General features: G+C 51.9%; 1 protein-coding gene across 7 annotated transcripts in view; it reads left to right on the forward strand.

Annotated features, from left to right (window-relative positions):
- The window catches only part of KSR1 (kinase suppressor of ras 1), a 164412-nt gene that overhangs the window by 37398 nt on the left and 102030 nt on the right, over positions 1-24984 (forward strand). The window lies entirely within an intron of this gene.

Genomic DNA, 24984 nt, shown 5'->3' on the forward strand with positions numbered 1-24984 from the left:
GTGTGAACAGGTCTTATCCTGGGTAAGAGATTGAGGCCCACAGATGGTGGTTAATGTTGGCCTGAGGGGACGTCTTGCCTCCAACCACCCAAATGTGACCAGAAAGAGACAGCCTTGCTGCCTCTTTTGTTTGTCTCCAATTATGCTTAATAAGATGGGTGGAAGGAGAAGGGTGTATATGAGAAATCCTTCTAGTTAATGAAATCCCAATTTCCCTCAAAATTAGAAACCCCAAAACCCATGAGTTGAATAGAAAAACCCACATAATTTGCTGCCCTCTTTCCTCTGTTTTGTCCAGCCTGTGGCTGATTCTAAGTCTTTGAAATCTGTCACAGCCAGATTTCCTGGTCGTCCTTCCTCGCGCCCCTGGACCAGAGGGAGGCCCTGGCGTGCCGCTGGCATGGTTGACAGGGCCCGAAAGAATCCAGATCGAAACTTCCTGGGTGCCGTGGTAACCAGCACAGGAGGCCTGGGGTCCTCAAGTTAATGATTAAGTCCTTCATGCTTTTGAGAAGACTTCGTGGCCCTCAGGATTCCCAACCCCCAGCCAAATGTGGGTGCCTTTTCCTCATGTTAGTCTTTCCAACGGAGTGAGGATGAAAAATATCTTGGAGGGGCTAGCAGGGTGGAGGTCGGGAACGTGGCTGTAGGGCGAGTGAATTTGCCGGAGCCACGGCCAGGCCACGTCATCTTCTTGAGGTGAAGGTGGGAACACGCAGGGTGAGGATGCCTGAGTCCCCCCGTGGCCCTCCCAGACCTACCCTGCAAGTTCTTCAGTTCAGATCATTTTAAAAGTCCGTATTTGTTTTCATTGTTCTGTAAACAGGAAGCATTAGGTCCTCACGGTTCAGGTATTTTCAAGGGGGGTTAGCAGTTAGTGGTCTTTGCCTCCCTCCCCCTTGGGAGAAGGGGCTGCGGGGCTGCTCACTGAGGTCAGCGGGTGGACAGATGTTCGGTCTGCTCTCAGTCGCACCTTTGGTTTTACATGGGGGACAGCAGCCACACATCCGGGCTTGTTGTGTGCATTCTCCGTGGTCCCACCCCACCCCTTGACACCCGCCGGAGGGGCTGGCAGGCTCTGAATCTGGGGTAGGTTGAGTAACCTGCACAGGGGTGGGCGGTGGGCTGCTGTCGCCGTGGGTGGGATTTGTCCCCTTTTCATCATGGGATGAGCAATCCCAGCATCTTTCACTTCTTGGTATTGCTGTCCTTTCTAGAAAACTCGGCCGGGGACAAAATGCAGGCAGGGTGGGCACCCCAGACAATTTTAGGTGAATGCCCAGATGTGGTGTTACTTACCTGAAGTCCCGTGAGAAGCCATCTCCCTCCAGCCCCCTGCCAGCCCTTCTGTGGCCTGGAGGAGAAGGTCTGAGGGCCATCTCCCTTAAAAAAAAAAAAAAAAAAATAGAGCAAGGAGCACAGGACCAGGAGGAAATGGGCTTCAGGATCCAGGCTTCTGCAGGGAACGGGGTCAGCGGATTTAATAACATTGTTTTGTTTCAGTTATACTTGTTTTTCTGGAAATCTTCTCTGGCCACAGATAAATGCCCCCTTTGCATAAATGATGTTACTTTTTTAAAAAGTGAGGAGATTTAAGAAAAAAACAATAAATAATAGCCCTGGTGACCTACGCCCAAAGTGAACCATCACCATTCGTGACACTGCTTGGCCACAGGAACATGCATGCCACAAGGAAGCTCAGCAAGCGACCCAGCAAGAGTTACATCGTCCTGGGAAGTCTCGGAAGGTCGGTGCATGTGCGCGCGCACAAGAGACTGTCAGGGCTGTAGTTTCCTTCCCGGATGGGCAGACACGCTTGAACAGGTTTTGCTGCAAAGATCGGGAGAGTGTGTACATATGGTCATGTGTACGTGTGGGTACTTGTGCACGTGCACACGTGTGGTATGAACGTGCACGCATGCACTTGCTTGCAAGTAAGTGTGTGCGCGTGCGTGTTTTTTGTTTTTTTGTTTTTTTTCCCCCCCTTCAGCTAAAGTGGTGCTTTGCCCATAGTGTTACCTCCTGACTGACTGGCTCTACTTCTCCCTAGCTTGCTGTGATGATTCTGTTGAGGTGGTTTTTTTGTTTTTTGTTTAAAAAAAAAATTTTTTTTTAAGGTTTATTTATTTTTAAGAGACAGAGCATGAATGGGGGAAGGGCAGAGAGAGAGGGAGACACAGAATCTGAAGCAGGCTCCAGGCTCTGAGCTGTCCGCACAGAGCCTGATGTGGGGCTCGAACCCACAAACTGTGAGATCATGACCTGATCCGAAGTTGGATGCTTACCAACTGAGCCACCCAGATGACCCAGCCATATCTTTTCTTAAACTGTGTCTGATGTCCTGTTTTCCAGACAGTCTGGTGGCTCTCAAATTTGAGTCGTTCCCAGAATTGCCTGGGGACCTTCCTGGGGGACAAAAGCTTGGGACGTGCCCTACGCCATCCAGCAGGGCCTCTGTGTGCCCCAGGTGATCCCGATACACAGCAGTGAGCTCGTGGGCTAGGCTGTGGGTCCCAGCTCTGGCTGCTCATGAGAACCACCCGGAGAGAGAGCGGTGGAGGATTTTGAGGCCCGAGCCCCACCCCGGAGAAGCCAGCCCCGCTAGGATCTGTGGGGTGGGGCCTGGCACTGGTACTTAAAAACTGTCGGGTGATTTCGTTGTGCCGGCAGGTGGAGACCCCTTGGCCTTGATAGAGGCTCCTGGAGAAACGACTCACACCTGGGAGTGCTCACCATGAAGCAGAGGGACCCATGAGGTGTTTAAAAAAACTAGTGTGTAAAAAAAAAAAAGGGGGGGGGGGGTGTTGCGCCTGGGTGGCTCAGTCGGTTAAGCGGCCGACTTCGGCTCAGGTCATGATCTCGCAGTCCGTGAGTTCGAGTCCCGCGTCGGGCTCTGTGCTGACAGCTCAGAGCCTGGAGCCTGTTTCAGATTCTGTGTCTCCTCCTCTCTGTCCCTCCCCTACTCATGCTCTGTCTCTCTCTGTCTCAAAAATAAATAAAGGTTAAAAAAACAAACAAACAAAAAAAAAACCAAACTAGTGTGGCTGCAGAGGAAACCTTAGGTCCGAGTTCAGGTTCTGGAGGACTTCCGTGGGAAAATGGAGACAGGCAAGTAGCCCAGGGTGAGAGGGGCGCTGACCCACTAGACCAGGGCCAGGAGGGTTAACAGCTTGCAGGAACGCTAAGGTCATCAAAATGGCTCTTGCAGATTTGTTGGGAGGGAGAATAAGGTCGCAGTAAGCCCGCAGCCCACCCAGGGCAGTGCGAGGGGAACCCCCGGCAGGAGGACAGAAGTGAGGGGCAGCTATGGGACTGCTCTGTTCTCTTTTAGGCCCCTGGGCAGCAGGGTAAGCCGACCAGGAGGAGGGAACCGAGACAGAGATAGCTGGGGGGGCGCCCTACCTTCTCAGTGAGGCCTCCTTGTCTCACCCACGGGAGGGATTTTCTGGGCATGTGGGAACGTGGCCATTCCATCGTTAACTGATCAGGTCATGGAGCTACGAAGGGAGAGCCAGTCTCCTTGACACGGGAGGGCTGCAGAAGTTGTCCCGGCTTTTAAGAAGTTAGAAGTGAAACCTTCATCTGGTGAGCTGGGACTCCATCTCTAAGAAGCTCCCAGAAAGTGTTACGGAGCAGGTGTGGTGGGTTCAGTCTGGGCCAGGGTGATGACCACTTTCTTTTCTCAGAACAAAGCATGTTAGGGTAACCTTTCCTATTGTGGTAGGTAGCCCACACCGCCAGACTGGGGAGTGCCTCAGGCCTCCCAGCAAAGTATCTGGCAACAGCCCTTGTGACATCGTCTTCGTGCCCCCTTCCCCAGAGCGAAGCCAGATCTGGCTCAGGTGGGCACTTGGCAATGCATCTGTGAAAATCCTCAGGCACGGATTCAGAAATGGGGACTGGGTGGGATATAGCTGTGTGGCTTTGGAGCAAATTCATCAGCTCCCCCACCAAAGCAGAGGGGCCCCTGAAATTTGATGTAGAAGGGGTCTGGTGAGACTTTCTGCTTGGAAGGGGGGCAAAGGGGATGTGACAGTGTGGTGAGCAGACAGTTAGTGGAAGTTACCTGTTGTTTGAGGGGAGCCCGGGAGGACTGGCAGAGATCAGAGACGGGCCGAAGCCGTCTGCCATGTCTGTACCCCCTCTACCCTCACCTCCACAGTGTGGATCTATGTCCGTCTACAGAAAGACATGTTTGGCCTTTCCCCATTCTGTATCCCCGCAGCACGTGCTTCCAAAAGTCCAAGGCTGGGGAGATTGGGCCAGGATGGGCAACGTCTGAGCTTCTAGAGTACAGGGTCTCTGGGCTGACCTGCATAGGCAATTTCCCATAACCACATAAGCAAAGCTGTGCACCTGGTCAGAAGGCTCCCAGAAGGGACACTCTTGAAGCTTGCCCTGTAGCATTAGAGTTAGAAGTGGCCATGGTGATCTTAGGTGATGGAGAGCTGAGGCTGGACAGGTGCAGCGACATTCCCAAGGCCACCCAGCCAGTAAGTGGCAGCTATGAAAGTATACATGGAACAGTCTAGGTTTGACAGTGTGGAAAGGACTCTGACTTCACCCACGCTGGTGCTCCAGAGAGGAGGTGTGCCTGGCAGCAAAGCAGAGGTTTGGTGTTCCATCCCCCTGGACCTCACCTGGATGTTCATGTTCTCGGTACCACGTTTCATTTTTAACTTAGTTAAATTAGAAGCCTTTGTTCTAAAAGTAATATTGCAACACTGAAAATTTAGGGAAAATTGGGGGTTGCATTCTAGAAGGATGTTGACCAACTTGCGATTAGGGTACAGAGAAGCAGAAAGGGGAGCCTGTAGAGGGCAGATGGTGATCTCCACCTGAAGGGATCTGGAGGCCTTCCAAGGGGGGGGAGGGCAAGGAGGCCTGCCTGGGTCTGACCCTGCCAGGCCTGGCATCAGCCCCTTCACGAATGTTAACTCTGAATCCTTGGCACAGCCTTACCAGGAGATCACACTTGGGCGAAGCTCCAGGATGCAGAGTTCAGACCAAAGGCTGTGCAAGTCTATAATAATAATTGCTGACGCTTATTTAAAAAAAAATTTTTTTTTTTTTTGTAGTTTATCTTTTTTGAGAGAGCGAACGAGCGAGCAGGGGAGGGTCAGAGAGAGAATCCCAAGCAGGCTCTGCACTGTCAGCACAGACCCGATTTGGGCCTCAAACTCACGAACCTTGAGATCATGACCTGAGACGAAATGAAGAATTGGACACTTAACCGGCTGAGCCCCCCAGGCACCCCTAAATGCTGGCGTTTATTGAGCCCTTCCTTATGTTATCTCATTTAATCCTCCTGGCAGCTCCACAAGGCAGCATTTAGGTTTGTCCTGGTCGCTTTGGAGACAGGACATTGACCAAGGCTATAAATTGTCGTCGTCATCCTCATCATTGGGATTTATCATAATTTTCATCACAGCGATCACCGAGCACTTCCTGTATGCCAGCCACTGCTAAGTACTTTGCGTGCATTGCCATTAATCCCTCATAATAACCTTATGGAGATTCGGGGATTATTTTCCTTATTTAGAAGTGGAGGAACTGAAGATCAGCCAGGCCACTGTGGCCTATGCGTGCAAATTTTTTTTTAAGTTTTTATTTTAATTCCAGTTAACATACAGTGTTATATTAGTTTCAGGTATACAATATAGTGATTCAACACTTCATACATCACTCAGTGCTCATCACAAGTGCACTCCTTAATCCCTATCCCCTATTTTCATCCCCCCCCCCCCCCCCACGCACCTCCCCTCTGGCAACCATCAGTTTGTTCTCTAGAGTTAAGCGTCTGTTTCTCGGTTGGCTTCTCTCTCTCTTTTTTTCCCCCCTTGGTTCATTGGTTTTGTTTCTTAAATTCCACATATGAGTGAAATCATATGGTATTTGTCTTCCTCTAACTGACTTTGCTTAACATTACACTCCCTAGCTCCCATGTCATTGCAAATAGCAAGATTTCATTCTTTTTTTAATGGCTGAATGATATTCCATTGTATATATACCACACGCTCTTTATCCGTTCATCAGTTGATGGACACTTGGACTACTTCCATAGTTTGGCTCTTGTAGATAATATTCCTATAAACATAGGGTGCATATATCCCTTTGAATTAGTGTTTTTGTATTCTTTAGGTAAATACCTGGTAGTGTGATTGCTGGATCATAGGATAGTTTTGTTGTTTTTTTTTTTAGTTTTTGAGAGAGCGTGCACACGTGTGCATGCACACAAGTTGGGGGGGGGGTGGCTCCGAGAGGAGAGAGAATGAATCCCAAGCAGGTTCTGAGCTGTCAGCCCATTGCAGGGCTTGATCCCATAATCATGACCTGAGCTGAAATCATCAGTCATGACCTGAGCTGAAGTCAAGAGTCGATGCTCAACCAATTGAGCCACCCAGGTGCCCCTAGGATAGTTGTATTTTTAACTTTTTGAGGAACCTCCATACTATTTTCCACAGTGGCACACCAGTTCGCCCTCCCACCAATAGTGCATGAGTGTTCCTTTCTGTCCATGTCCTTGCCAATACCTGCTCTTTCTTGTGTTGATTGTAGTCATTCTTACAGATGTCACTATGCATGAGAATTTCATGCAGATGCGTAAAGGGTGTCTCCGGGGTTGGACTGGTCCAGGGTACCGGCTTTAGTGAGGATGGTGTGGGCTGGATTCCTGCCACCATGCCTGCTTTCTGGCCTGGTACCTCAGGGCGGGGCCCAGACTACACGGCCCTGAAGATGAGCGAGGCTGAGGAGCTTGTCAAAGCCACAGAGCAGGGAAATGGCAGAGCCGGAATTCTGAGGCTAGTCTGATGATTCTGGAGCTGGTGTTTTTAACCAGCACCCAAGTGAGAGAACCATAGGCCCATGGGAGCCTTCCAGTGTGGACTGGACCATCCCAGGGCTGGCCCTGGGAAGGGGTACTGTGAGACGGGCCTCTCTGTGTATTCTGAGAGCCTGTGACCCAACTGAGGCATCTGGGAAAACTTAACCGTCTTAGAATCTGACATTTCTTCTCCACATTCCTTTCCTTTTCCCTTTGTTCATTTAAAGTCAGCTGCACCTTCTGCTCCCCTCCCCTGCCCTCCAGCCACGGAGAAAGGGCTACTTGAATCGTGGGGCAGGGGTGTGGAAGGGGTGGCTGGCCTCCAGCCTTGTGAGGCCTCAGCAGATGGTCGTTGTAGCCGGTGGGTGACCACATCGCTGGTCAGGGCCCCTTTCTGGGCAGACGCTCAGTTATCATCCTTCACTTGCCCACACTTGAGCATCAGCACATTTTACCTCGACAGTCAGCATTATCGTGACTGAGATGTCTGACTTCAGGCCTTGGGAGCTGGAGAGCAAATGGCAAGAATTGTGCAGCAGTCTCCCAACCTTGGACTTGGTTGGGGGCCGGGTGCGGGGGGCAGGGCAGGCAGGGGTGACGTTGGGCTGAGTGAGTGGCCGTGCAGCTGTGTCAGGGAAGAATCTGTGCCTGGCCCTTCCCGTGTCTTCTCTGGGACTGTGGTGCTAGCAGCAGCTCCTGCGGGGACAGTAACACAGCGAGTCCCTTATTACGTGCAAGCACTGTCCCGCCGGCCCACCCTCCCTGTGTGCCAGGCCCCGGGCTGGGTGCTTCACGAGCGTTTGCTGGTTTAATCCTCACAAGGACCGGCTGAGGTGGGGACGATGATTATTCCCGTATCGCACATGAGAAAAGCTGTCTCTCAGGGTGGTTCTGAGCAGGATACCTTGAGGGAGGAGGATGCTATTGTTTTCTGTTTAGGAGAGGTTATGCTTTCCTGGAAGTCTAAAGCAGAGGTTCTCAGCCGGGGACCATCTTGCCTTCCAGGGGACGTTGGCAATGTTGGCAGATAGTTTTGGTTGCCACAGTTTGGGTTTGCTACTGTCCTCTTGTGGGTAGAGGCCAGGGATGCCACTAAACATCCTGCAACGCACAGGACAGCCCCTCAGACACGAATTAGCCAACCCAGATGTCAATCGTGGGAGCCTGGGAAACTGATCTAAAGAGAACAAGAAGCCGTATTCAGCCTTTCACCCAGTGTGATATCCTTAACTTCTGCTCAAACCCCGCTGTGGTCACTCGTGCAGTTCACCGTCTACTTCTGGTCCTCCCCCTGAACACGTGGTGGGATTGCACTTGCTGCCTTCCTAGAGCTGGGTGGAGATGTGGCTTGTGTGGGCCAATGACGTGCGAGCAGGAAGCAACGTGACCCACATGGAAACCTTCAAGAGCTCAGGTGCAATTGCCACATTGCTTCCTCCTCACTATGGCAACCGCCAGACCTCCCGGATGGTGGAGCCAGCCCGTGTCCTGGAGTAAGGAGGCCCGAGGCAGAGCTCCCTGTCAACTCTTGCGCGCATATCGTATGAATGAGCGCTAGCCTGTGTTATTGACACCACTGAGACTTCAAGGTGGTTTGTTATGGCGTAGCCAATCCGATCCTGACTGGTGTATTCTAAGTAGAACAGAAATAAGCTAGGATTTGGATTGGGCAGGCGGTCTGTGTTTTAGATCCATCTGGATACTGTGGATGAAGGCTCAGGTATCCAGGATTTGAGGATTGTATACTCTGAAGGTACCGTGCTCAACCCATGGGAGGTTTAGGGATGCTGGCAGATGGCTTCATAGGAGAAATGGGAGTTCGGAAGATTTGTCAGGCCCATCCAGACCTCTCTGAGGTCGAAAGAGGTTAAGTGACTTACCCAGCCGTCTGTGAGTCCCTGTCTGGGATGCTCACCCCACCCAGTGAATGATCTTAAATCAGTTTACTGGTGTGGGAATGCTCCGAGGGCAAAGTCCACCTCTACCTGCCTAGGGCCTCTTGCAGCATCTGGCACGATATTCCTTGTTAAGTGAGTTGGAGGGTGGTGGGGGGACAGGATAGAAAGTGGGCAATGCCAGATGGTGTGCAGCTGGAGGGCTTTGAGGGTTCTGCGGGGAGAGGTGACCTGAGGGCCCGCGGGGACACACAGCCTGCTTTCAGGCGTGGGGCCTGGGCAGGGAGGAAGGAGGGACTGAGCGTTTCTCCCTTTCTCTGGGTTTCACTAGTGTGGGAAGCCCCCCATCCCAGGGTCTCTGGGAAGAAGCAGTCCTGTAAGGTGGGGTGCCCTCCTGTAGTTGGCCCCGGAGAGGACCTCTGACCTCCCTGGCCCTGCCCGAGCAGGTACTGCCTGACGTGAACAGCACATGCCCTTGGAGGGGGTGTCGCTGTAGAGGAATTGCTCCAGAGGCTCATAAATTGTGCTCATCTCCCTCAGAGGCTCGGGGAATGATCATTTGGTGCCAGGAGCAGGCCTGTCCTGGCACAGAGCCAGCACCCTTCCCAGCGGCACAGAACGGAGTTAGCTTGACTCACGTTCCCAAGTGTCTCAGTGTTCCCATCGACCAAAGGGGCATAATCGGGAGAGCCTACCTTGTCTGCCTTTCGCCGAAGTAGTCCTATAAAGCCAGGGACAAATGCCCTTACAAGTCAGAAAGGGAGGAATGGCCTGTTCATCTCTTGCCACTCTTTTCACATCTTCGGGCAACTCTTGGCTTGGAGGGGACAGGACGGGAGCCTTGGAACAGCTCAGACGGTACCGCTGAATGGGCCCTGCTGGCTGTGGACAGGGACTGAGCTTGTCCCCCCTGCAGCCCTGGCCTCCCCATTCTAGATGCTCCTAGCCTCAGAGTTGGTCTTCACCGTGTGGGCTCCACAGCGCACCCCACCTGCCCAGCAAGCCTGCCTTTCCCACAATGCCTGGGGGCCTGCAGGTGCCTGGGTGGGCTTCCTATGGGCTCCTCCCCCTTCACACTGCCTTCATTAATCCAGGAGAGATTAGTTCTTAACCCAGGAAGGTGCCAGCGGCCTCCACCTCAGCTGGGTGATTCATTCAGACTCAGGCAGCGGGGCTTTATTGTTAGGAGAGGCGACGTAGAGGCCAAGAGCCCCGCTCTGGAGCCAGACTGCCTGGGTTTGAATCCCGGCCTTGTCATTCCCTACCTGTGTGATCTTGAGCAAGTTATCGATCTGCCTGTGACTCAGTTGCCTCATCAGCAAAGTGCAAATGATAATAGTACCTACCTGAGTAGGGCAGTTGTGTGTGTGGTACGGGCAAGATGCTTACAACAGTGCCAGTCCTCCGGAAACGTGGCCTCTGTTCATGTTTTTATTGCTGTTTCCCTCATTTTGTGCCAGGTAGTGGTGTCACCACCAGGTTGCCATCAGCCATGTCCCTTCCCAGTTCTTTGATGTAAACAGTATGTTCTCATTCTTACCGGGAGCACCGTGCACACATCCATAGTTGAGGTCTCAGCCCCGCCCTGCTGTGGGGGCTATGGGACTCCAGCCCTGGGGTCAGCTTTGTGTATGCTTGGTTTTCTTGGTATTTCTCTCATTTTTTTTCTCTTCCCAGAAGATAGCCGCCTTTAAAAAAAAAAAAAAAAAAAAAAAGCATTGCATAAACAGCATAATAAGGTTAAAAAAATTGGCTTACTGCCCCTGACCTAACTTAACCTTTTGTATCTCCCTGTCCTTGTCTGCAGGCAGATAGACATCTTATAATTAAAGAACAAAGTCACATGTTTGGACAATGTTATCTCCCCCACCGCCCCAAATAAAACACACCGGAAGGCAAAAGACTAGTAGTAAATTTGGGGCCTGGGGTCTGGTAGGCTTTGGCTCAGTGTGGCCTTAGCCCTTGCTGGCTGGGCCATCTTGGGCAAGTTAATTGGACTTTGTGGAATAATACTGTCCTAACTCCTGACTTTGTAATAATAAAAAGAGGTAGTATAGGTAAAAATTCTAGCTTAGTGTGGTTGTTTGACAAAGCGTACTTTTTATTAGAAAAGCTGTTCATGTACACGGTAGAGTTTTTAGTGGCTGTCTGATATTTGGTTGTATGCATATAGCCAGATTTTTCGAACCTGCGTGTGACGTTGGACATTATTCCTTTTTGATCGTATTTCTGGAAGCAGCAGTCTTAGGGGCTGGCAGCTGGGAGCCCCTGGAGTCAGACTTTACCCTTTGAAGTTGGTAACTTGGTGTTCTTAGGGGTTTACTCAGCTGAGAGCCTGCCCCAGGAGTCCTGCTGAAGGTCATTTTTTTTTTTTTTTTAATCTGTTCGGTCCCCCCACCCCTGTATGCCCCCAGGCTGGATTTTTCTCTACTGTGGTCTGGGTGTAGGTTTAACTCCCTGGGGGACGGTGCTTTAGGTCCTACAGGTGGCATGGAAACCCCCCAGCCCTGCCCAGGCCTGAAGACCAAGAAGGGGAAAACTTTTTCAGAGCGGACAAACAGGTATTTCCTGTCAGCCCCCAGCTGGCAGAGGGCTCAGCCCCCTTGGTAATTCAGAAGAGGAGCCCCACCCATGCCACTCCCTGCTGGCCCAGGGTCAGAAACTCCCAGAATGTAATGAACGCAGATGTCTGCACTGTCCAATAGGACTTTATGCAATACCGGAAGCGTTCATTCTGCCCTTTCCAATATGGTAGCCATTAGCCACTTCTGGCTGTTGAGGCCCTAAAAACGTGGCTAGTCCATCCGAGGATGTGCTCTCACTATAAAAATGCATGCAGATTTAGGAGACCGTGTGAACCAAAGAATCTGATAGATCTTATTTCTTTTGAATATTTTGTGTACTTTATACGACACGTTGAAATGATGTTTTGGGATATTGTTGGTTAAACAGATTTTGCAACTGGTATCATCTGTTTCTTTTTCTAACGCGGCTATTAGACAATATGAATTTCCACGGGAGCTAACGTTATACTTTTGCTGGACAACACTGTTCTAGGGTGTAGACTGACAGCTGCTGTCCTGCCCCCTGAAGGGCTGACGCCCTGGAGAGGGGAGAGGTGAAACCCACCTGGGCACCCCCAGTCCCTCTGTGGGCCCCAGTGCCGCCTGCTCCCAGACCTGCCGGCTGGGTAAAGAAGGAGCGAGTGCCCCGTTTGGCAGCCACTCTGGTAATATCTCTGGGGTCTTGGGCACAGGAGGTCAGCTCCTTGAGGGAACTTCTCGAACTTCTTGTGGGGTGGAGTGGCTGGCTTAGGGTGGACTCTGAGGGTGTGGACGTCAAGGGTGTCCTGCTAGACAGGATTTCATGAGCTGGAGTCCTGACACAGGGCAGTTAGAATAATGGCTACTATCGATTGGGTGCCTGTGACACCTCAAGCCCTGTGCCGGGCACTGGATCGTCCCCCTGAATCCTCCACCTGGTGGGGAGGTTCCATGATGCCCATTTTGCAGATGAGAATCCCAGGGCCTAAGTGTTGGCCCAAAGTCCCGCTGTTTGGTAAGTGCCAGAGCTTACGGTGAAACCAGTCTGACTCAGGCTCTTTGCTCCACACCTCTCCTCTCGAGGCTCAGTCCCTCTTTTCCGTCTGACTCTCAGGGGCCTGATGAAAGCAAGGCGGGCTGGCCGCTTGTGCACAGGAGGCACAGGAGGGGCAGGGATTGAATGCAGGCTTTAGATCAAGGTGCCCGTCCTGGAGAGAGAACACGTGCATCTGTCTCCACTGGGCTCTTCTTTCCTGTGTGAACCGAGTTTTGGCCTGAATTTTGAACAGAACCCAGGTGCCCGGAGGCTGGGTAGCCAGTCCTGATGCCCTAACGGATCCTCTGCAGAGCTGGGGTGGGGGAAGTGTGGGTTTCTGTGTTTCTGGCATTTGGGTACTAACCTGCTTCCTAAGTGCCTTTTAAACACTGAATAAATATTGGTTAAAGAGGCCAGAGCCCTCTTGTAGGTGTGTGCTGAGGAGGCCTTGGCTTCAACCCTCTGGGCCAGGGGTGGGGCAGATTTTGCTCACAGGTAGTGGGGGTCACTGTTTAATCCTAGCTCGGGAGCCTGACGTGCAGCCCCCCCCCCCCCCCCAACAAGTGTCCAGGGAATTGGGCAATCCCTACCTCCACCCAAATCCACCTGGGCCACTTCCTCCTGCTTGCTCCACCCTGACCTGAGATAACACTGTGGTTTTCTCTTTTTCCATGGACTCCCGTTCCTTCCTCCTGAGGGCTGTGAGCCGAGGCAGAACTGAGCTGGGAGGGGCGCCTGGGTGGCTCAGTCAGTAAGCGCCCGACTTTAGCTCAGGTCATGATCTCACGGTTCGTGAGTTTGAGACCCACATCGGGGGCCCCGTGCTGACAGCTGGGAGCCTGGAGCCTGCTTCCCATTCTGTATCTCCCTGTCTCTCTGTTCCTCCCCCACTCACACTCTGTCAAAAATAAATAAACATTAAAAAAAAAAATTAAAGGGGCGCCTGGGTGGCTCAGTCGGTTAAGCGGCCGACTTCGGCTCAGGTCATGATCTCGCGGTCAGTGAGTTCAAGCCCCGCGTCGGGCTCTGTGCTGACAGCTCAGAGCCTGGATCCTGTTTCAGATTCTGTGTCTCCCTCTCTCTGACCCTCCCCATTCATGCTCTGTCTCTGTCTCAAAAATAAATAATCATTAAAAAAGAACTGAGCTGGGAAATGCCATTCGTATTGATGACCAGCCGGTGAAGGTGGGAGGGATGGTCCAGGGGTTGTCCTCCACCGCTGCTGTCCTTGGTCTCAGCAACCTTATGGAAGTCACCTTGCCTCCCTCAGCCTCCATTTCCTCATCTGTGAAAGGGGAATGTTGGTCACGATAAGACACACCTTGAAGAGAGATGTAAGGGTTTAGAACACGTGAGAAGGCTTGGTAAGCACGTGGTACCACGACGCCTGGTCATTTGTGTAGTTTGATGGATATTCTTCGGACACGAAAGGCCTGGAAAGAACACCAGAGCTAGAGAAATCTGAACCCTAACACCGAATAGCTGAGTGGCCTTAGCTTAGGGTCACCTAGCTAACATACCCTCCCAAGCCTCCGTGTCCTGGCCTGTAAAGTGGGGTCGCCGAAGAGGGTTTAAATGAGATGTCGTGTGCCTGGCTTGTGCAGAACAGATGCGTAGTCGCCCCTCTTTTCCCGAATACTCGGGCAAAGAGCTATGGTCTGCTGAGCTGAAGGCTGTCGGGGGAGTGCTTGTCTAGCTCCTTTTGAAAGTGTACAGATACCACTTCTGGCTTAGTTCTCTGCAGTGGCTGAGTTTGAATCCTTGGGGCGTGCCGCGGCCTCGCAGGGGCACCTCTGGGCCGGCGTTCTGACAGTACCGCCAGCTGCTCTGCTCCAGGAACCACGTGGCACGGAGTGCCTTCACGTCGCCCATCCTCACGCCTCTCCCTGCAGCCCGGGCTGGACCGCCACTGTCCCATCTTAGAAGACGGGGTCTCAGGAGGCGGGGCGAGCATGGGCTGCACCGCCACTGTCCCATCTTAGAAGATGGGGTCTCAGAAGGCGGGGCGAGCATATCTATGCACACTTGGAAGAACAATCCAGAAGTTCTAAAAGAAACCCTCGTTTTCAGATTCTTTGCCGTTCACTTTGTTAGAAGAAAAGTTCAAAGGGTGGGGTAGAGATTTGTAGTGCACGTTGGTCTTGCAGAGTGGGTGCCTGTGAAGAGGTGGACAGAAAGCCTGTTGTGGGGACGGGTGGCCGGGGCTGGAAACTGGCCTTTGAGAAACCCTTTGGCACCTGTAGGGAGCTGACTGTTGGGCGTTGGCAGCATCACGATCACTTAGAGCCAGGAAGGGTCTCTGCTTTTGTCTCCCTGCCAGTCTGAGTGTTTTGGGGGTTCCGGGGTGGTAAAGCGAGTGTCTGGGAGTGAGGGGGTCTCGTGCGCAGGCTGCCTGTACCCTGCGGGGAAGGAGTTTAACACCCAGAAATGGGTGGGGGCATCAGTGGGCACTTGGGGACTAGAACTTGGAAAGGAAGGACGACAGAGCCTGGATCCGTCAGATTCCACTGGGGATGGGCCTGTGGGCGATTGGGCAGTTCCCTGAAGGACCGTGGCAGAGTGCTGGGGCTGCAGGGATTGGCTGTGGCTTGGTTGAGCATCTCTATGGAGAAAATGTGATTTAAAGGTAGGTGTGTGTGTGTGTGTGTGTGTGTGTGTGTGTTTTAAATGTTTATTATTTTTGAGAGAGCAAGAACATGACCAGGGGAGGGGCAGAAGGACAGGGAGAGAGAATCTCAGGCAGGCTCCACACTGTCAGCACAGAGCCCAACACAGGGCTCGATCTCCTGAATCATGAGATTGTGACCTGAGCCAAAACTGAGTTGGACTCTTAACCGACTGAGCCACCCAGGTGCCCCCAGTTTTTTTTTTCTTTTAAGTTTATGTATTTTGAGAGAGAGAGAGCACGAGCAGGGGAGGGGCAGAGAGAGAATCCCAAGCAGGCTCTGTTGCTGTCGGTGCAGAGCCCCGACATGGGGCTCCCTGTCATGAACTATGAGATCTTGACCTGCGCCAAAACCAAGAGTCAAACACTTAACCGACAGAGCCACTCAGGTGCCCCGAGAATGTGTGATTTAAAGGTGGGCTTGGTCAGCCGTGAAAGCTTAGGGAAGGGGGGGGGCCCTCAGGGAGCCTTGGCAGTGCCCTAGGAAGGTTGCCTAGGGGAGAGGGCAGCCCAGCCATTAGACCTCTGTGCATTCTGTCATTGTGGTTAGCTGCAAGCGTCCGGGTTTTTGTGTTTTTGTTTTTTCTCCATGCTACCAAACCTGGCAGTCTTCAAACTAGGTGTTGGGTATGGACAAACTCACCAAGCAAACGTCTGCTTCAGTGTAGACCAGCTCACCAGGCGGGAATATACTGATTCACACAGACTTTGCAGGGTAGCAGAACCGGAGACAGCAATTTTTCACCGTAAAAAAAAAAACAAGCGGCTTTGCAGAGTCTCTGGCCATGTTGTGTGTGTTCCCGTAGCTTGGGCCCATCCTCAGGGCTGGGAGTGGGCTAGACCTTGGACCCGCTGTCTCCTCTGAGGGGTCCTGGCTATGGACCGCACTCTAGCTTTTGATCTGATGGCTCAGGAAAACCTCCACCTCCTCCTGCCGTGCTGACTTTTCTAGTGCTTTCTGAGCCTCTCCTGTTTTGGGCCTTCGTCACTTAATCTGTGGAGTAAATGGGTAATGTCCCAAACTGTTTGCTTTCTCCACGGAGCTCACGATTCTGGTTTTGGGAGATAGGGGTGAATATACTTGGAGGGTCCAGGGAAGGGTGAAACGCACCACCTCTGCCAGTTTCTGGCTGAACACGAATGTGAGGACCCCTCTTTCTCTGAAGAGAAGGGTGGGAGGCGCCCTGGCTGGGTGGGGGTGGGGCAGTAATATGGTAGCAGGAGGTTCAGGTTCAAGTAGGATGGATTGAGTACCCAAGTGGGCTGGGTTTGTTCTCCAGACAGCAGTCTTCATCTTGGTTTTTTAAATTTCTATTATTTATTTTTTTTAGAGAGTGCACAAGCTGGGCAGAGGGGCAGAGGGGGAGAGAGAGAATCCCAAGCAGGCCCCAGGCCCAGTGCAGAGCCTGATGTGGGGCTCGATCCCACAATGCTGGGATCGTGGCCTGAACTGCAATCAAGAGTTGGACTTTTAACCAAGTGAGCCATCTAGGTGCCCCTTCATTTTTCTTTTTAGCTGTTTATATTGTGGACTGTAACAGAAAAGTACAGAAACCTAAAGGTGCAACTCCATGAATGATCACAAATCACCCTTATAAGTGCTGCCCAAATCAAGAAGTGGAACCTTGCCAGTACCCCAGAGGTCTCCCTGATCGTAACCCCTTCCCTTAACTACCAAAAGTAACGTTGGCCTGGCTTTTACGGTAGTCACTTCCTTGCTGCTTAAAACAATTATTTTACTGCTCTCTAAAAAATAAATAAACATTAACAAAACTTTTGAAAATGGGGCTCTTGGGTGGCTCAGTTGGCTAAGTGCCCGACTTCGGCTCAGGTCATGATGTCCCGGTTCGTGCGTTCGAGCCCTGCGTCGGGCTCCGTGCTGACAGCTCAGACCTGGAGCCTGCTTCTGATTCTGTGCCTCCCTCCCTCTCTGTCTGCTCCTCCCCAACTTGGGCTCTGTCTCTCAAAAATAAATGAACATTAAAAAAAAATTAAAAAACAAAAAACAGTTCACCACGAATCTGCGTTCCTAAGCACTGCGATTGAGTTTGGCCTGTTCTTTGGACTTCCTATAAGAATCCCGCATGTGTTCTTTAGCATTTGGCTTCCTTTGCTCGTTATATTTGTGAAATGTATGCGTTCTTATTGTGTGTAGCTCCTATACTCATTTTCATTGCAGTGTATTATTCCACTGAATGATTAGCACAGGTTTTGGGTCCATTCTCCTGTTGATGGACATTTGGTTTGTTTACGGTTTAGAAACGTTTCCCCAAACTGCTGTGATCATCGTGGGACCTATCTTTTGGACACGCCTGTGTGTGTGCGTGCCCGGGCGTGAGTCGCCCTGCTCTCTGTTGCTTTCTGGCGGTGGAATCATGCCATCTTGATCAGCCATGTCGGCAGGTGGGGACAGCTCAGCCAGTGAGGAACTTGGCTCCTGTCCTGTCCCTGTACCCCTCAGGTTGTCTGTGAGGTCCCCGTGGGGCCACATCACCTTTCCGGTGTTGGAGTTAACACTCGTAAAGCTTGTGTTCTGAGCCTGGGTCCCACTGCAGGTGGGCTGGGTGAATGGCGTGTGGCAGGCTGGTCAGGAGGGTGGATAGGCAGTTTTGGGGGTGCAGCCTGTTTGTCACAGCCCTCCGGGTGGGCCCCAGTGCCCGGCCCCTTCGAGCTTTGGCGTCTGCCCGCGGTGTTGCCTCCTGAGTGGCTTTGGCGCCCCTCCAGCCTGCTGCGTGGAGAATGGTCAGGGAGGCCCAGGCCTCAACCGAGTCTCCTGGCCTCTGCTTGTGGTGCAGCTAAGCTCTTAATGTGTTTTCACAATCAAAGCAGAAAGGTCCCATTGTGGCACTAACGCCTTTGCCATAAAGCGCTTTTTGTTCCCTAACAAAATTCCACGTTGCAAAAGCAAGTCAGCTTAGCAAAGGCACAGTACCAATGAATGGCCATTTGCCACTTGCAGTAGCTAGGCAAGCTCCTAGTTAATGACGGTCGGCCGGCCTGTTTTAGTGAGGCCCCCAAAGACACAAAAATCCTCCGCAGGCTGCTTGGAGGAAGGCAGTAAGATATTTAGAAGTCGTTTTTATCCTCCTGGAATTACGACCCGATGGTAATGTGTCCGTTAGGGTTCACTTGGATCCATGTTTAGAAAGCCCAAATAACACTGGGTAAACCAGTAAAGGAGTTATTTTTCTCATGAGACAAGAAGTCCAAAGGCAGCGAGTCCTGAGGGTTTCTGTTGACCCCTTGTATCTCTTTGCTGTATCATCCTTAGCCTGTCCCCTTTCCCCTCACCCTCAAAATGGCTGCGCTATCTCTTGGCTTCACAGCTGCATTCCAGGCGGGACGAAGGGGAGAGGGAAGCTGGAAGCTGGTTTTGGCCAACTGACTCTTCCCCATTTTAAGGAGGAAAGCTAACTTCCTGGAAGCACCAAGCAGTAGGCTTCCCTTTACATTTCACTGGTCAGACTGGGTCACGTGGCAACCACTGGTTGCAAGGGAGCCTGGGAGCCAAGCACTCTGTTACTGTGAACAAAGTCAAGCGTCCCCAAAGTTCAGGAAGAGGGGAGAAGGGATACGGGAAGGCAGCTAACAGCAGGTGACATGATTTGCTAGATAGCTAGGGAGCAGGTCATGTTACATAAAGTCAATTTCCTTGGTAACAGACTTACTCCTGTGAGCATCAAAATGTATTTTAATTAAAAAAAATTTTTTTTAATGCTTATTTAGTTTTGGGAGAGAGAGAGAGACCGAGAGCGAGTGGGGGAGGGGCAGAGAGAGAGGAAGACACAGAATCTGAAGCAGGCTCCAGACTCTGAGCTGTCAGCACAGAGCCCAACGTGGGACTCGAACCCACAAAACATGAGATCATGGACTGAGCCAAAGTGAGATGCTTAAGGACTGCACCACCCGGTCGCCTCTACTTTAGTAATTTTATTTTATTTTATTTTATTTATTTATTTATTTATTTATTTATTTTTCCAACGTTTATTTATTTTTGGGACAGAGAGAGACAGAGCATGAACGGGGGAGGGGCAGAGAGAGAGGGAGACACAGAATCGGAAACAGGCTCCAGGCTCTGAGCCATCAGCCCCAGAGCCTGACGCGGGGCTCGAACTCACGGACCGCGAGATCGTGACCTGGCTGAAGTCGGACGCTTAACCGACTGCGTCACCCAGGCGCCCCTACTTTAGTAATTTTAAAAAGCTCACCAGGGCGCAGACATCAGACACGTTTTTTGAAACCATCTAATGATATCTGTTCCCTTCGCTGTGGCTGGGAGCCTCAGTACCTCTGTTGAGGTGTCGTCTGAAGGGCTGCTTTGCCCCTCGTACGAGGTCCGAGGAAAGCAGGCTTTGTGAATCTTGGGCCCGCCCACTCTGTAGTTTCTCTCACTTGTTCCATCACTGCTGCCCCATCATGCGGTCTCTGTGCACCTGCGTCTAGATGCCACGGTCCTTCCCACCTTCACGTTTTCTGCTTTCTCAATTCCGTGCATGGGGGGCCCCCGGGTACCAAATGCGACAGAAGCACGCACGGATGGAGGCGGCGGCGGCTCTGGGGACAGCATGGACTCCAGGTTAGGCAGAGCCTGCCTGCACGGGCTGTACAGTCTGTTTTAGCAGCTCAGAGGCGTTTGTTCTCTTCTGGCCTGCCAGATAAGAGAATTAATTATTATGCTTCCAGACAAAAACAAAAACCAAGGGCAGTGGGGCGCCTGGGTGGCTCGGTCTGTTGAGCATCCAACTCTTGATGGCAGCTCGGTTCATGATCTTACGGTTCGTGAGTTTGAGCGCCTCCCCCCATCACGCTGCCCACTGAGGGTGCAGAGCCTGCTTGGGATTCTCTCTCCCTCTGCCCCTCTCCTGCGTGCACACTCTCGCTCTCAAAATAAGTAAACAAACTTAAAAAAGAAAAACAAAAAACCAAGGGCAGTTTCCAGTCATATCAAGCTGATGCTAGATAATCTGTTTCATGTGGCTAACTTCATGCTTATTTTCCCGTCACCAGTCATATAACTTCCTCCTTGCTTCATCTTTCCCTGGGAATGTAAAACCCCATTTTATAAGCACAACATCTAATAAAACCTGTTTTCTTTCTGATTGAGAGACCTATCACACTCAGGCAGTAAACAAAGGAGAAAATCAGGAAAAGTTAGCTGTGTGACTTCAGTTACCCAATCCCTCTGTGCCTATTTCCTTATCTATAAAAGGAGGGTAACATTCATTGCTTTGGAGTCATTTAAAGAAGTAAGTAAGAATGAGTTAAAAAACAGAATAGTGCCTAGCACATAGTAAGTGCACAATAAAAACTATTAATATTGTCATCGTTATTATAGATAGGGTATGTTGAGTGTGGGATTGGGCTGCTTGTATTTGGACAGATGCCAATCTGAGCATATTTACCGGATGGCAGAGATAAATCTATTGTTTGGACAACACTGGGGAACCAAGAACAGATGTCTTAGTGTGTCTTTGCCCTTGTTCCTTTCCTATGACTGTGCAGAGTGGAGGGTTTCTTTTTAAGGTTTATTTATTTTGAGAAATAGAGCGAGCATGAGACGGGGAGGGGCAGGGGCAGAGTGAGAGAATCTCAAGCAGGCTCCAAGCATGGAGCCCGCCGTGGGGCTTGATCATGACTTGAGCTGAAATCAAGAGCTGGAGGCTTAACCTGACTGAGCCACCTAGGTGCCCCGAGTTCCTTCCCTCTCCTTCCTTCTATTCCTTTTCTCTTCCCCTCTTCTCCTCCCCCCTCTCCTCTCCCCTCCCCAAAGAGAAATTTAAAATCACTTTTAAAAAACACCTGTGGGGGTACCTGGGTGGCTCAGTTGGTTAAGCGTTCGACTCTTGATTTTGGCTCAGGTCATGATCTCGCAGTTTCATGAGTTTGACCCGCGTCGGGCTCTGAGCCGACAATGCACAGCCTGCTTGGGATTCTGTGTCTGCCTCTCTCTGCCCCTCTCCCCACTTGCTCTGTCTCTGTCTCTCTCAAAATAAATAAATAAACTTAAAATAATTTTGATTAACAAAACAAAACAAAACCCCTCTACCTGTGTGTGTGCATGTGTGTGGGGTGGAGGGGAGAGAGAAAACACTTTGGAAAGGCGGGTCCATTCTGTGTTTTTTGCTCTGTCGCTTCTCATTGTCATGGCACCGTGACCCATGAGGGCATGTTCCTTGTGTTAAGTACACCTGCACAGCATTCCATCAGGTGGGTTTTTTTTTTTTTTTTTTACCCAGAGTTGGAAGAGACCACTGAGAATCCAGACTGACTGGCTTTCCTGGGTGATCTTCGGGAAAATTCCCTCGGCCCGCTCCCGTATCGTAAATGCTGCTTTTGTCCAGCTGCGGGACTGAGTGCATTGTGGTTGGGTTCCTATGAGCTATAACCGCGGATAATTGTAAGCTGGGATCGTGAGTAGAAGATTGGGGGCCTGGAACGATTTCAGACGCAGGCAGGTGCGTATTTAAGGCGGAGGGACCATTGTGAGCTAAAGCGGTCAGACAATTCAAAGCACGTATTCATGGAGTCATTACCGAGGACCTGCGAGGTGCCACCACATCAAAGGCTTTGGAGGGGGAAGGAGGGGGGCCTGCTTAGCAAGGCTCTGGAGGTGTGGAACCGCTTGGATGGATTAGGTTAGCAGCAAGGTGAAGCAATAACTCTGCCTTTTCATTTCTAAAGCATTTCATGCTGGGCGGGGAAGCTGCACTTGTGAAATTTGGCACGAGCTTTAATATTCTTAAAGGGAGAAGAAAAGGCCGAAGGTACTTTGAAGGTTTTCTTTCCATACTTTCTCTGGGAAGCTTAGACGTTCCCCAGTTTCTGGTCATCCTGGTCCACCCACCTGTCCGTCTGTCATCTGAGGGCCTACTCCCTACCAGGGGACCGCCGGGGACCCGGAGCCTGCCCTTGCCGGGCCCTCAGCGTGTGTTGAGGGGGGTGGACGTGCGCGTTAACCACCGATGTTCTGTGCTGACGAGTCCTGTGGGAAAGCGCAAGTGGGAGCAGGAAGCTTTTGGCAAGAGTGGGGAGAGCTGAACGCTGTGATGGTAAAAGGGGAGAGAAGGTGCAGCAGCACCCCCTACCCCGACGAAGGCCATGATCTCAGTAGCGCGGGAGGGTTCCACATCCCTCAGTTGTGCTTCAGTGGCTAAAAGACTGGAAAGAGCCTTCAAGGGAACGGACGTTCACGCGGCCTGCCCTGGTTGGACCCTGTGGTAGGATACACGTATCTATCAGTAACCCTGAGCGAGGATATTGTGGCTCAGATACTGGGTGATCTGTCCAGGTCACGTTGCCCCGAGGTGGCAGGGCTGACCTGAGCCCCAGCATGGCTTGGCCCTGAAGCCACTTTGGGCTGCAGAACTCCCTTCTGGGCCTTGCAGGCTGCTGCCGGTGAGGGGTGGGGTGGGCGGGGTGATGCCTGACCAGAGGCCTCCACAGACCGTGGCTTGTGGTGGTCAGCAAATTGAAACCCCGGCTGTGGTTCCCCTGCAGAGGGGGCAGTCCTGATGATTTGGAAATGAGGCTTTTGACTAATGAGCGTAGTAAATTACGTGAGCGGCCCCACCCCTTAACATCCCCCAGTGAGTCTGCAGCCCTCAGATGTGCGCATCTGGGTGCCTCTGCCCTTCTAGTTTTCCACTGTCCAAACACAGGTCCAGGCCTGCCCTGGGGCTCAAGCGTGGGGCACTGTTGGAGTTCAATCAACCGCTCTCTTAGGGCTCCCAGAGGCGGAAGGACAGGAAGTCCCTTCACGGGTGTTTAGCTCAGCCACAATCTTCCTCATACCCATTTTACAGCTGAGGAAACTGAGTCTCAGTAACGCAAAGCATCGGGTGCCTCTGGGGTGTCAGCACGGTTTCCTCTCTGACTTCCTGGCCCGAGGTGGCATGGTGCCGGGAATGAGAAGCCAGATGGTGATGGCTAGTCTGTGGCACACTGAAGGTCGCAGGGCTCCAGCTGTCTCTGGAGTGACGCCTCCCTTCACTATATATATAGCCTTTCCTTAGGCACTTGACTGGGGCCAGAACTTGCCCAAGTTCATGTAGCAAGTGGAGTGTGGCGCCTAGATTCTTTCTCCCTTGCCGTGACAAAGTGCCCGTTCCCATCTGGGGTGCGCCCCTAGATCCGGGTGGCACGTGGACCTTGCCGCAGGCCGGACGGTAGCCGAGCACGGGAGGTAGACGGCACCCTTCGGTGATGGTTCAGGCGCCTGTGCACGAGGGAGGGTTACATGCCTCCCTTCCTTGGGCAGGGACCTTGGAAAGCATAAACCTCCGAACGTGTGGCCAGAAACTGAACGAGTTAATATATTGTGGAAGGGCTTTGGACTGTGCCCGACACACGCAAAGTGCTGTGTCCGCTAAGTGTCACAGTTACATAAAACGCAGATAGATAGATAGATAGATAGATAGATAAATAAATAAAATGCTAATAACGCCCCTGTTGGCCCTGAAGTCTCCTTGTCTCGTTGGCTTCTCCATGCCGAGCACAACAGAGCTTTGTTCTTCTGCCCCTTTGTCTGAAAGAGGCCTGCTGACTCAGAGGCAGGAGGCCAGGCTGTGCTTGCCCAAGATTCCCAGCCTTCACCCGACCCCCAGCCGCCTGCAACTCCTTCTGTGTTGCCCCAGGGGCTCCCTGACAGGGAGGGGACCCTCTGCTCCGCGGACAGCAGGGAAGGCTGCCTTTAGCCTGTGGTTACCTGTTTCCCCAGGAGACGAAAGGAGAGGGGGAGACCCACCCCCACGAGAGGGTATCTAGCCGGCCGAGAGCATGTAGAGGGCAGGTGAGCTTTGGAGACGGTGTAGTATTTTCCATTTGCCTGTCTTCCTAACTGGACTCTTGGAGGATTGGACCTTAAATCATTACATCCTTGTGAGAACGGCACCAGGACCGAGGTGCCGGTGGCCTCTGTCAGCTTTCTGATGCGGGAAGTGCCGTGGACAAGTCAGTCTTGTGAAATGGGCTTCTCAGCCTTCCAGCACTGGTGGCCGCTACCCTCCCAGAACATTGTTTGCCACAGTGGCTCTTAACCTTGTCTGCACATTTTTTTTTTTAATGTTTATTTATTTTTGAGACCGAGACAGAGCATGAACGGGGGAGGGTCAGAGAGAGGGAGACACAGAATCCGAAGCAGGCTCCAGGCTCCGAGCTGTCAGCACAGAGCCCGACGCGGGGCTTGAACCCACGGACCGCGAGATCATGACCTGAGCCGAAGTTGGCCGCTCAACCGACTGAGCCACCCAGGCGCCCCCTTGTCTGCACATTTAAATCACCTGGGATGCTTTTATAAATGTGTATTTTTTGAAGTTTATTTTGAGAGAGAGAGAGAGTGAACGGGCAGGGGAGGGGCAGAGAGAGAGGGAGAGAGAGAATCCCAAGCAGGCTCCGTGACCTTGGCACAGAGCCTGATGCAGGAACCGTGAAATCATGACCTGAGCTGAAATCAAGAGTCGGACACTTGACTGACTGAACCACCCAGGCGCCCCCACCTGGGATGCTTTTAAAACCTGCGGTTGGGGGCACAGCCGCGGACAGATTGACTTCACACCTCTGGGGTGGGTCCCGGGCACCGCTATGTCTGTACCCTCTCCCGGTGATCCTATACGTGATGAGGGACGAGCACATCGTTACAACACCAGAGCCGAGAAGACTGTTCCAGTCACTTGTCCCACCCTTGGGTTTGCCTACAAGGAGGATGACGAGGTGGCCGGGGCTACCCTGGTAGGGGCAGACTGGGTTAGAACCGGGACTCCATTGTGGGACTCAGCCTTTCCCCCAAGCGCCGACTGCTGCCTTGTTACTCCTTGTGTTCATGGTTGTGGGAAAGGAGCACGGTTGTTTGGGATGATGTTGCTAATAAATTGTCTGCTTGTCACCCATGCTGGTAGGGAGACCAAGCTTAGCGTCGCTTTGTCCCGGAAGGCTTGCCAGCAGCTCCCAATTAGTGTTTAGTCTTCCCGTTGTTCTCCGCGCTCTCTTTATCTTGCACATTGTTTACATTGCATCCTTTCACA

Source organism: Herpailurus yagouaroundi, unplaced genomic scaffold (genome assembly GCF_014898765.1).
Source record: "Herpailurus yagouaroundi ecotype Mexico unplaced genomic scaffold, PumYag 215, whole genome shotgun sequence".
Classification (NCBI taxonomy): Eukaryota; Metazoa; Chordata; class Mammalia; order Carnivora; family Felidae; genus Herpailurus; species Herpailurus yagouaroundi.